The following is a 9,387-nucleotide window of genomic DNA, read 5'->3' as shown; positions in this document are numbered from 1 at the left end:
GGAGATCAACATGAGTAGCAAAAGATTCACAAAAGTAGCTACTATCTCAGAGTCAAGTCCAAATTTAGTGATAAATTCATGAAAAGCATTGATATCCATAAAAGAATTTACACAATCAAACTTAGGTGTTATACCTAACTCCTTACCTTCGTTGAGCTCCCAATATTCAGAGTTGCATTTAATTATTTCCAATAAATCCAATTTGAGTTCAATAGTCTTCATCATAAAAGAACCAGTACAAGAAGTATCGAGCATGGAGCGATTCTTTGAGAGAAAGCCGAGCATAAAAAATTTGAATAATAATTTCTCTTGAGAGCTCATGATTGGGGCATGAATATAACATTGACTTAAGCCTCCCCCAAGCTTGAGCGATACTTTCTCCTTCACGAGGCCAAAAGTTATATATATAATTACGATCACGATGAACCAGATGCATATGATAAAACTTCTCATGAAATTCCAATTTTAATCGGTTCTAGTTCCATGATCCAATATCATCACATAGCCTAAACCATGTCAATGCCTTTAGCTTCAAAGATAAAGGGAAGACCTTCTTCTTGACAACATCCTCGGGCATACCTGCAAGCTTAAATAATCCACAAACTTCATCCACATAGATTAGGTGCATATCGGGATGTAATGTTCCATCTCCTGTATAAGGATTAGCTAGCAGTTTCTCTATCATACCCAAAGGAACTTCAAAGTAAGTTGTCATAGGTGCATCCAAAAACCCTTAAACCCAGTTTCTTGCCATGAATGTCCACCATATCTACCTATGGATTGAATGAGATCCTTTAAGTAAGTTGTCATAGGTGCAAAAAGCAATAAAAATTGCTCCTAAAATATGTATAACCTTTTATTGCAAGGGAAAATAAGCGTTGTATGAACTTGTGATGGTAAAGAAATAAAAGCAACGGATTGCATAATAAAAGCAACGGATTGCATACTTGTGATGTGGCTCTGGAGTCTGTCACAGGCACTGCAGCTGAACTATGAGCTCTAGGCACTCTGGCAAATGCATCAATGGTGTCTTGTCCTTCCTCTCCTGCATGTCATCCTGGAGCTGCTCCACAACTGACTGAATCTCAGTTACTTTGACATCTAGATCATAAAAATGTTGTTCCATGATTCTTTCCAGGCTCTCCTGGTTTTGAGTTAGGGTGGCCAACCCCTTCTCAATCCTCAGTGTTGATGCTATCAAGTAACCAAGCTGCTCCTGATTGTTCTTCAAAAAGTACTCAGATGCCTCCTCTTGAGTTGGCATCTTGGCAGCCTTCTCTCTCTTTGCCTTCTCCTTCTGCTCTTGAGCTTGCACTGATGATGGTTCATTCTCATTCATCACAACTTGATTGTCCTCAAAGTCTGGATAGATAGAAAAATGTTCCTTATCCAACAAGTAAGTTCCTGTGCCCATCTTTGAGTTAATCAACCCCTGAATCTGTGGGGCATACCCACAACTTCTCTTTCTGGTCTGCTGCTGTCCTCTTAATGGTCTCAACAATGAGGCTCATGACCTTGAATTTTTGTGGCACATCAAACAAATGCAGCAAGTTGATAGCATGTCCTCTAATCATGTTGTGGTCACCTGATTTGGGCAACAAAGTGTGCCTTAGGATCCAGTTGATGGTTGGCAGCCCTGACAGAAGAAAGTGGACTGATCCAAACTTGAAAGTCTCAAGAGCTTTGTTTGGGATCTCCTTGTACATATGAGCCATGGAATTGTGGTCTATCTTCTTCTTGGCATAGACATCCAAGTCATCTTCACTCTCCTTTGGGGCATTGATCAGACTGGCCCATTCCTCAATTGTTGACTGGTACCTTGTACCTTCAGACATCCAAACTATCATGCCATCTGGATAGAAGTGTGCTGTGGAGTAGAATTGCATAATGAGCTCATCATTCCACTTTGTGAGCTTCTGCCCAACAAAGTCTGCAACTCCACAAGCAACAAAGCTGTCTTGCACTCCAGGATAGTGTTCCTCATTTTCCTTCATGTAGGTCCAGTCGACCCATCTCATATCACACACTATAGGCTTCTTGTCCAACAAGATTGTCTCATAGAAATCCCGCTGTTCCTTTGTGTGGAACCTGTAATCAACAGTAGTCCTTCTCCTGGTGGCATATGGATCTGTCTCTCTCCATAGCCTCAACCCTGAGTCTCTCCTGATCTTCATGTTCTCAGCCACAGGATGAGCATCATTGTGGTCTGGAATCTTGGGCTTTAGCTTCCTCAGGACTTGTTCTTCATCATCTTCCTCATTAGCAACTTCAGGCACTAGGGCCTTGTTCTTCTCAGCATCTGGAATACTCCTGGTATTCCTCTTTGGTGCAAGCTTGGGCTTGGGGCAGCTTTGGGTGCTTCCTTGGGCTTTGATGTTGCAGCCCCTGACTTTATTGCATCACCCATTAGCTTTTGTGCCTGCAACAACCTCTTCTTCCTCTTCAGAGTCTCTCCTCATAGAGGGATTTCCAAGAACCTGGGTAGTAGTGGTTCTGCTCTCTTCTTCTTCTTATCTTGAGCAACAGCTTCATCTTTTGATTCCATGGTAAACTTCATAGTTTCTCCAGTGGGAACTTTCTTGGGTTTGGAAGTTGTGACTCTTCTTGCAGGTGCCTCTTTGGGTTCAGTCTTTTCAGGCACTTGAGTTGATCCTGTGACCTTCAGCATAGGTGTCCTCTTGGCAGGAACCTTCCTATTGAGTCCAGGCTTTGTGTTCTTTGCTGAGGCATACTCCTTTTTGAGCACTACCTTCTTGGAGGTAGCCTCATCTTCTTCTGCCATATAATCTTCATCTTCAGATTCTGAGGTTCTCTTCTTCCTTGTCCTGGTGGCAGCTTTAGGCAGATTGCTTGGGGTGCTCCTGCTGCCATCATCTGAAGTGCTAGAGGGACTAGTGCCCTCACTCATGTGATTGTGCTCTTCTGACCTGTTCTGACTATCACTTTGGTCTGACATGCTGCAAAACATTGATTGCTGACCCTGTGAATAGTTATAGATGAGATAGAATGGATGAGCAGCACAAAATGCAGAGATTTTTGCAAAAGAATGATTCAAAAATTCAGTTTTAGTTTTCCACAGAAAGCATTTCGGATCAACCGATTTTCAAACTCGGTGATACCGAAGCAGTTTTTGGAACCTAAACTGGTGAACTCGGTTGGACCGAGTCACAGTTCGGTGGCATCGAGACTCCTAGGGTTTCACAAAGTCCTCAAATCGGTCACACCGATTAGCAATTCTCGGTCAGACCGAGAGTTACTAGCGCAATGGCGTTAGCCAAATCGGTGGGACCGAGTTTTTCAACTCGGTGGGTCCGAGATGATTTCGGCGGAAACCCAACCCTAAATTTTCAAATCACATCTAATCTAAGGATTGTATTGACTGGATAGGAGTGTTTCAATCATGGCAAGAATCATAATGAACACAATGTGCTAGGAATCGGACGAGGATAGCACTGTGATCGAGTCCATACCCTAGCTTGGCAATGAACTCGCTATAGCGGCAACGGCGGGGGTGAATTGCTTTGACGGCGACGGAGACCAGTGACAGGAGGCGGCTGGCGATGAGGAGACGATCTGGAGACCCTGGAGGCAGAGCGAGCTATTGCGCGGGCGAAGAGGTTCGGAGAAATTTCCAAATTTTTGCCCGTGAGTATATATAGCCCGATCCTGTCGGTGTGACCGAGTGGAACAACTCGGTGGCACCGAGATGCATAATTGTATACAGTTACAACAACTCGGCGTGACCGAAAAGTTCAAATCGGTTGCACCGAGATTGAAAACCTAGATTGACTTAATGATCTCGGTAGGACCGAAATGGAGGAATCGGTCAGACCGAGAATCACAAAGAAGTTTTGGAAGTTTAAGTCTATGACGAATCGGGGACTCCGAGTGCTCCTCACACAGAGTGGTTCGAATCTGACTTGATCAAATTTTGTGATGTAGCATGAATAGAGTTTGAGACGAGAAAAGCATAGATAGCTAGAGAAGGTTCTTAGGCATTCTTGTCCATCTACTTGGCAAAAGAAGAAGAAGCTAAACAATCAAAGCAACAGGTGGATGTCCTCGAATGAGTAAAATATGCAACCAACATGCTCACACAATAAGATGGCAAATGAAATATGTGGCAAAGCATGGACAACCAATTCTAGCATCTATTAAACAATTGGCGATGACTAGGTCATCTATATATGAGTATATTGACTTAGGAGTCAAATGAGAACATTTGATCATAGGTCATACTCATCGTTTAAGCTCAAGTGGGGTTACCACTTTTACATAATGCATTGATCTGTTCACACCATTAGAGTTGCTTTGACTCAATTCTTAGAGTTAAGCTCCCCCTAGATGTGAGATCCCCTTTAGAGGGATGAACTAACCTTGGGTTTTGTCAATGATGACTTCATGTAGGTGTTGAAGATGTGGATGCTCAATGTTGATGTAGATCATTTGGTGCAATCCTTTGGAGTGAGTTGCACTTTCAACATACCTTGTCCCTTGCCTTACCAACATGAGGGTTTGTGACTCCTTGAACTAGTGCAAGATGTGGAAGTTGATTGCACTTGTCCTTGCCATAATGATATGAGTGAAGAATGTTGGCAGAGTCACCCTTAAGAACTCTCTAGTTCTTCTTCTTCGGGATCCACATCATCTTGATGGGAATCCTTGGAGTTGTAGTTGTACTTGATGAAGTAGAACTTGAAGTAGTCTTGGGAACCCACTTGACCGAGGGCTTAGGTGCTTCTTCAAATGCATCAATCTCCTCTTGAAGCTTGTCCTTGCCTTTGTTCTTGTGGTCTTGTGGTGGAAGATCATCTTGAGCTTGTGTTCCCTTGAAGGAAGTAGGATCATACTTCTCTTATTGAGGAACAAACTTCGTCTTGGGGTATTGATATTCTTCCCACTCAACTCCATTGGCATTGAACTTTCATTCAAAACCAACACCTTGATTATTCCGGTGCCTTCCTTGCTTGCGTACAATTTCCTCGAATTGCTTACTCCTGGCAAGGCTCTTGTAAACACCTTTCTCTATAATTCCCTTCAATAAGCTATTTTCTTGCTCAAGTGTAACTTTGCTAAGAGAATCATTAGTGGAATCAAGAGAACTACTAGAAGCAACAATATTGGATTTGGCATTATTATTGTTTCTACTAGAGGAAGGATCTTTCTTGTACTTGTTAATATACTTGACTTGAGGCATGTAAGTAGATAAGAGTAAACGCTTGGCAATGTAAGAAGAACTTTTCTTACGGAGATCGTCATTGATTGCTTTTAAGAACTCATGCTTTTGCTCAAGATTGAGCTTTTCAAAGCGTAACTTCTCATGAGCCCTTAAAAGTTCTCGATGATCTTCAAAGATAGTTTCATGAGCTAACTTAAGAGTGTTTAGTTCTTTAGTTAGAAGCTCAATCTTCTCCTTATCATTGTCATTCGTTTTATCTTGATTAGCATGATTAATTGACGTTTCATCATAGTATTCATCACTAGAGTTGTCAAGTAAATCATCATCAACTAGCAAGTCATCTTCATCACTATTGAAATCAACATACTCGGGATGTGTTACCTTTGGACCTTTGGCCATGAAGCATCTTCCAATTCCTTCATTTGGTGAGTCAAATATGTCGTAGGAGTTGGTTGACACAAGTGCTAGACCGGCAAAACCTTCATCTTGAGTATATTCGGAGTCGGAGTGATAGCTTCTCTCGGAGTGATTGTCGGAGTCGGAGCCGGATACCCATTCACCAACATGAGCTTGATGTCTTCGTCTTGTGTAGCTCCTTGATGACTTGTCCTTCCTTTCCGAATCCTTGCTTCTCCGTGAGGGTCTTCGTTCATAACGATCATCTCTACTCCTCCTCTCTCTTGATGGTGATTCTTCTCTTTTGCTTCTTCTTTTTGGAGAATCTTCTCTTCTTTTGTAGGGTGCCGTACACTCATTAGAATAGTGTCTGGGTCTCCCACAATTGTAGCAATTACACTCTCGACTAGAAGATCTTTTGTCATTGTAGGACCTTGACTTAGAGCTTCTTTCTTTGCTTCTACTCTTGTAGAACTTGTTGAAGTTCTTCACCATTAAGCTCAATTCTGCATTGAAGGTTTGTTTCTCACTTGATGATGTGGGGGCTTCACATGAGGCTTTGTAAGCACCACTTGACTTGTTGTGAAGTTCCTCCTTATCCTTGAGTGACATCTCATGAGCAACAATTCTTCCAATGACTTCCGTTGGCTTGAGATCTTTGTAATTTGGCATCATTTGGATCAATGTGCACACGGTATCATACTTTCCATCCAATGCTCTTAGGATCTTCTTGATGATGAATTTGTCGGTCATCTCTTCACTCCCTAAGCCGGCAATCTCATTTGTGATAAGAGCAAGCCTAGAGTACATTTCAGCGACACCTTCACCATCCTTCATTTTGAACTTGTGAAGCTGACTTTGGAGCACATCCAACTTGGATTCTTTGACGGAGTCGGTACCTTCATGCATATCAATCAAAGTATCCCAAATTTCCTTTGCATTCTCAAGACGGCTAATTTTGTTGAATTCTTCGGGGCACATTCCGTTGAAGAGGATATCACAAGCTTGAGCGTTGTATTGCAACATCTTCAATTCATCCGCGCTAGCTTCATGGTTTGGTTCTCTCCCATCAAAGAATTCACCTTACAAGCCAATACACACAATAGCCCAAACGGCTGGGTTATGTCCAAGAATATGCATTTTCATCTTACGCTTCCAACTAGCAAAATTAGTACCACCAAAGTAAGGACCTCTACGGTGATAATTTCCCTTGCTAGACGCCATACTCTCCTAGGTTGTGAAACCAAGGCTATGACCACCAAAAGCTATGGAAATCAAAGCAAATGGAAACCTGGCTCTGATACCACTTGTAGGACCTTGAAGTATGTCTAGAGGGGGGGAGTGATTAGACTACTTGACCAATTAAAAACTTAACCTTTTCCCAATTTTAGAGTTTGGCAGATTTTAGCTATCTTTGGACAAATCAAGCAATCATCACACAATTCAAGAGAGCATGCAAAGAGTATATGAGCAGTGGAAATTAAGGCATGCAACTTGCAAGAAAGTAAAGGGAAGGGTTTGGAGGATTCAAACGCAATTGGAGACATGGATGTTTTTGTCGTGGTTCCGATAGGTGGTGCTATCGTACATCCACGTTGATGGAGACTTCAACCCATGAAGGGTAACAGTTGCGCGAGTCCACGGAGGGCTCCACCCACGAAGGGTCCATGAAGAAGCAACCTTGTCTATCCCACCATGGCCGTCGCCCATGAAGAACTTGCATCACTAGCGGTAGATCTTCACGAAGTAGGCGATCTCCTTGGTTCAACTCCACAATCTTGTCGGAGGCTCCCAAGTGACACCTAGCCAATCTAGGAGACACCACTCTCCAAGAAGTAACAAATGGTGCGTTGATGATGAACTCCTTGCTCTTGTGCTTCAAATGATAGTCTCCCCAACACTCAACTCTCTCTCATGGGATTTGTATCTGGTGGAAATAATATTTGAGTGGAAAGCAACTTGGGGAAGGCTAGAGATCAAGATTCATATGGTAGGAATGGAATATCTTGGACTCAACACATGAGTAGGTGATTCTCTCTCAGAAATGGTAAGTTGGAAGTGTAGGTTTGTTCTGATGGCTCTCTTCATGAATGAAGAGGAGGTGGAGGGGTATATATAGCCTCCACACAAAATCTAACCGTTACACACAATTTACCAAACTCGGTGGGACCGATTCAACAGACTCGGTCAGACCGATTTGATAAACCTAGTGACCGTTAGGATTTTTGGTGGGACCGACATGCAACTCGGTAGGACCGATATGGTTAGGGTTAGGGCATAACGTAATCTGGGTAAGACCGATTACACAAACTCGGTGAGACCAATTTTGGTAATAAGCTTTCCAGAGAGTTGGTCAGGTAAACTCGGTGGGACCGATTCGCTCATTTCGGTGAAACCGAAATGTTACAAAAGGGAAACAGGGAGTTTACATTGCAATCTCGGTGGGACCGATCGCTCACTTCGGTTAGACCAAAACATTACGAAGGGAAACAGAGAGATTACAATCCCATCTCGGTGAGACCGAGATCCCTATCGGTAAGACCGATTTGCCTAGGGTTTGTGGCAGTGGCTATGACATTTGAACTCGGTGGCGCCGGTTAGAAAGAATCGGTGTGACCGATTGACTTTGGGTTTGGGTCATATGAGGATGTGAGAAAGTAGTTGAGGGTATTTGGAGCATATCACTAAGCACATGAAGCAAGAGGCTCATTAAGCAACACCTCATCCCTCCTTGATAGTATTGGCTTTTCCTATAGACTCAATGTGATCTTGCATCACTAAAATGTAAAATGAGAAGTCTTGAGCTTTTGAGCTTGAGCCAATCCTTTGTCCTTGATATTTTGAGGGATCCACTTTCATCATCCATGCCATGCCATTCATTGAGCTTTCCTGAAATAATAGACTTGGAATAGCATTAGCTCAATGAGCTATATGTTGTTATGAATTACCAAAACCACCTAGGGATAGTTGCACTTTCAGTAGGAGATTGCAAAAGCAACGGGCACAAAGTCTCGAGAGAACTTCAGAGAGTATCTTCAGAATCTTCTGGTGCAGCAAGCGATCATCTGGAGTGAGGGGCTCTCCGGGTGAATGTGATCACGAGATCCTAATATTAGATTTTGGAAAAATCATTTAACCCAAATAGAAGAGAGATCAGAGTCCCAGAGTAAAGGTCGAGGAGTAAAAGATCCTAATACCACCCAATGGTGACGTGGGCCCGTAAGGCACACAGCCATGTTAGTAAAAGTTTAGCAATGTCTAGACTCGACTTCGGCCAAGGAGTTTGGAAGGGGGATTCCTACAGGCAGTTGGCTCTGATACCAACTTGTGACGCCCCCGATTCAATCGTACACTAATCATACACGCAAATATGTATGATCAAGATCAGGGACTCACGGGAAGATATCACAACACAACTCTAAAACATAAAATAAGTCATACAAGCATCATAATACAAGCCAGGGGCCTTGAGGGATCGAATACAAGTGCTCGATCATAGACGAGTCAGCGGAAGCAACAATATCTGAGTACAGACATAAGTTAAACAAGTTTCCATAAGATGGGTAGCACAAACTGGGATATAGATTGAAAGAGGCGTAGGCCTCCTGCCTGGGATCCTCCTAACTACTCCTGGTCGTCGTCAGTGGCCTGCACGTAGTAGTAGGCACCTCCAGTGTAGTAGGAGTCGTCGTCGACAGTGGCATCTGGCTCCTGGGCTCCAGCATCTGGTTGCGACAACCAGGAAGAAAAGAAAGGGGGGAAAAGGGGGAGAAAAGCAACCGTGAGTACTCATCCAAAGTACTCGCAAGCAA

The sequence above is a fragment of the Triticum dicoccoides genome, chromosome 3B (assembly GCF_002162155.2).
Source record: "Triticum dicoccoides isolate Atlit2015 ecotype Zavitan chromosome 3B, WEW_v2.0, whole genome shotgun sequence".
Lineage (NCBI taxonomy): Eukaryota > Viridiplantae > Streptophyta > Magnoliopsida > Poales > Poaceae > Triticum > Triticum dicoccoides.
Note: the sequence above shows the minus strand (reverse complement) of the source record.